Source organism: Condylura cristata, unplaced genomic scaffold (genome assembly GCF_000260355.1).
Source record: "Condylura cristata isolate star-nosed mole 26May11 unplaced genomic scaffold, ConCri1.0 scaffold00014, whole genome shotgun sequence".
In the NCBI taxonomy this organism is placed as follows: domain Eukaryota; kingdom Metazoa; phylum Chordata; class Mammalia; order Eulipotyphla; family Talpidae; genus Condylura; species Condylura cristata.
This window is the reverse complement of record NW_004567115.1, coordinates 33,961,989-33,965,792: the sequence shown is the minus strand read 5'-3', so window position 1 is coordinate 33,965,792 and position 3,804 is coordinate 33,961,989. Positions and strand designations below refer to the sequence as shown.

Below are 3,804 nucleotides of genomic sequence, written 5' to 3'. Positions count from 1 at the left end.
CATCTGTTTTGATTAGTCACTTCCCTGATGAATAGTCTTAACAACATACATATACACATACACATACATAATCATACATAAACATATAGGGCAGCTATTTATCTCACATGGCACATGACCTTGCACTTTTCATCAGTGATATGGAAGAATTTGGACAAAACTGTCATATTACAAGGGAACTAATAGTGTTCCCCTTTTTTGCCTCTTCCTCTACTCTGTTCCCATGAACCCCCCTATCTATTCAGATATCACATGCTCTGAGATTGTCCTGTCACTTACCCTATCAATTTTCAAAATCAAACTTCATTTACTTATTTAACCTGTTATATTTTATCATATTTTACAACATTTAGAAAAGTACACACTCTCTGCTTCATCAACTGATAGGCAGCCACAGAGCAGCAACCATGCATGAGTACATCTCCATCTCCATCGGCCAGGCTGCTGTCTAGATCAGCAATGCCTGCTGGGAACTCTATTACCCAGAACATGGCATCCAGTCCCATGGGTATGCTCAGTAACAAGACCATTTGGGGAGGAGCTGACTCCTTTAACATGGGCACTAGCAGGCATATCCCCAGAGCAATGTTTGTAGCTCTGGAACCCACAGTCATTGCTGAAGTTCTCATTGGCACCTTCCACCAGCTCTTCTACTCTCATCATGGGCAAGGAACATACTGCCAGTCACAACACCATTAGCAAGGAGATCATTAACCTGGCTTGGAACTGACCTTGCAAGCACAGGTCTTTAGCTTCTTGGTTTTCCAAAGCTTTGGTGGGGAAATTGATTCGGGGTTCTCTTCCCTATAAGTAGAAATTGTTCTGTTGACTATGGCAAGAAGTCCAAGCTGGAGTTCTCCATTTACTCTGACCTCCTAGCTTTCTGCAGCTGTAGTTGAGCCATCCAACTCCATTCTCACCACCCACACTACTCTGGAGCACTCTGTGACTTCATGAGAGACAATGAGGCTATTTCTAGGACATTTGTCATACAAACCTCAATATTGAGCTCCCAACATATACTAATCTAAAAGGCTTGATAGGTCAAGTTGTGTCATCCATCACTGCTTCCCTCACACAAATCTGGTAACTTGTCACCACATCCACCTCCCTCTGGCCACATATGTCCCTGTTGTTTCTGCTGAGAAAGCCTATTATGAACAGCTATCTGAGGCAGAGATCATCAATGTGTGCTTTGAGCCAGACAATCAAAAGGGGACATGTGATCTTTACCATGGTAAATACTTGACTTGCTGCCAGTTCTGTACTGTGGTGATATGGTTCCCAAAGATATTAATGCTGCCATTGCTACTACCATCAAGATCAAGCACAGCATCCTGTCTGTAGATTATTGCCTTACTGGTTTCAAAGTTGACATTACTTACCAGCTTCCCCCTGTGGTATCTGGTAGAGATCTGGCCAAATTGCAGCGAGCTGTGTGCATGATAACCAATAATGTAGCCAGTGCTAAGGCCTGGGCCCACCTGGATCATAGTTTGGTCAGATGTGTGCCAAGCTTGCCTTTGTTCACTGGTATATGGGTAGCACATGAAGGAGAGTTTTCTGAGGCCCATGAGGACATGGCTTCCGTTAAGAAGGATTATAAGGAGTTGGTGTAGATTCTGTTGAAGGGGAGGAGGAGAAGGAGAGGAATAGTACAGTTAAAATATCACAAAGGTGCTTCTTTTACAGCTAAGCTTATTCTGTTTTAAACATTGAAAAGTCATGGTCTGAGCATTTAATTTGTGTGTAGCAGTGTATAATCTCATATACAATGACTGACCTATAGTTTAAAACTTAACACTCTGTTATAGACCCCCAGATGCCCATTTCTATAATGAGTTTGAACAAATATTCCATCTTAAATGAGAAAAAAAAAATCACTTCTCCAGGAAATTAGATGATTACATTTATTCTTTTTTCCCTTTAAGTCAAGATATAACTTAGATTTAAATTGGAAAATATAAAATAAAGAGACATGGAAAGAAAGTTGTTTTTTTGTTGTTGTTGTTGTTTATTAAAGATTTATTTATCTATGCATACAGAACTGGGGTATAGGCCAGAGGTGCTGGGGGCGGTGAGAGGGTTCACCAGAGAAAGAGTGGGGAGTAGAACTGCTGAGGGGAGCAGCGGGCAGGTCAGGAGAGGTCTGCCGCGCCATGTGGTCACCTCCGGGGCAGGCGGGGATCGAACTCATGTTGAAGTGGCTTTAGCTTCTTAATGCTGAGCTTTCACCCGCTGCGCCACCAGGGAGGGCCCAAAAGAAAGTTTTTATACAGTGAAATCATTTTCACAAAGAACACTTTTATGAACTCTTATTGCTTCAGATTTATAGTTATAAATTTCTATAGCAGTCCATAGGAATTCTACTGGTTATTAAGTTCATAAATTAAATTGATAATCCATGTTAAATATATGTGGTTATAAGACTGGTATTCAGAGTAAATCATGAAAATAGCTTAATAGAATTTCTTGCCTGAAAAACATACTTCTTTATTCATTCACTAATTCTTATTTCAGTGTATTGTGTTGAAAACTTACTCTGTGCTGGACATAGGTCCTCCCCCACAAAGCTACAGTAGCTTGGACTCTCACCTGGAGTATTAAAGCAAACCCTAACGAGACTCCTTGCTTCTACTCCTATTCACTCTAATCCATTTTCCGCATGGTTTTCCACACATTTTCCTAACCAGTTTTTGTAACATGGGGATTTCACCAATTCACTCAAAGCTTTAACCAATAATTGGCATCCTGCTGAACTCATGGTATGTAGTAAAAAATCCTTTTCCTGGTCCTGGTCTTTAAGGTCCTTTGCAGTCTGACTCATGTTTCCTATAGCCTCACACCAGACAGGCTTCCTCTGAATTTTACCCCAGAACGTCTCACCTCTGACATCGTCCTGGGTATCAGCTCTTTTTCTCTTTGAGCATTTTTTAGTTCTCTTGTGATATGCCCATCTGCACTTTCTTAGTCTGGCCAACTCCTATCCTCAGCTGAGTTACTTCCTCAAAACATTCCTTAAAACTAGACTCTTTCATTGGAAATGCTCCATTTGAAATTGACACATCTGTCACTGCCTATATTTAATAGAAATCTTAAGAAACCATTAGTCCGTGAGTTCATACAGCACGTGTATCATATTTGCCCTCGTGTGTACACAGTTAGCATAATGCCTGCTGTTTATAAGATATGTACTCAAAAATTAATTATCACTGTCTAATAAAATGAGTTTGTATTGCGCTCATGGTGGGGAACACAAGCATGTTTTTCTAAAAACAAATCAAAATTGAATGACTAGGCTTTAATCTACATGTCAAACTTCCAAATGGAAATACGTAACTGTGATTTAGATAGGGTACGTTTTAGATAAAGGTATTAGGACATAAAGTAAAGAAAGTAAGTAAAAGAGCAGAGTTGGGGAAATACAAAAGAATGTTTAGAAAAACAGGTTAAAGTGAAAGAAATTGGTGTGCTGGTTTCATTTTAATAGTAATAATACTGCTTGTTAACCATTGTGTTTTTAATAGTATTTTTAAATACCCTGGCATTTGGGGGAAATCAAACTGTCTTTCCTTCCAAACATCTCACAGGAAGTCCTTTTTTTGAATACTCTAGATATTCCACCCAAGTTGGGCCTCCAGGCTTAGAGATCAGAGTAGTCACTACTACCCGTGTGAGTTGGTTTGCTAGTTTATCCTCAGTTTTATTTCTGCATTAAAAAGTTTACTTTCCTTATAGTTTTCCTTATATTTCTCATGCTCTGTGACATGCACCAAACAGATTAAAAAAAACAAATTCATGGGT

At 39.7% G+C, this 3,804-nt stretch overlaps 1 pseudogene; it reads left to right on the top strand.

The window, feature by feature from the left end:
* The first annotated feature begins 407 nt into the window (after positions 1-407).
* LOC101628156 lies at positions 408-1,696 on the top strand (annotated as a pseudogene).
* The last annotated feature ends 2,108 nt before the right edge of the window (positions 1,697-3,804 follow it).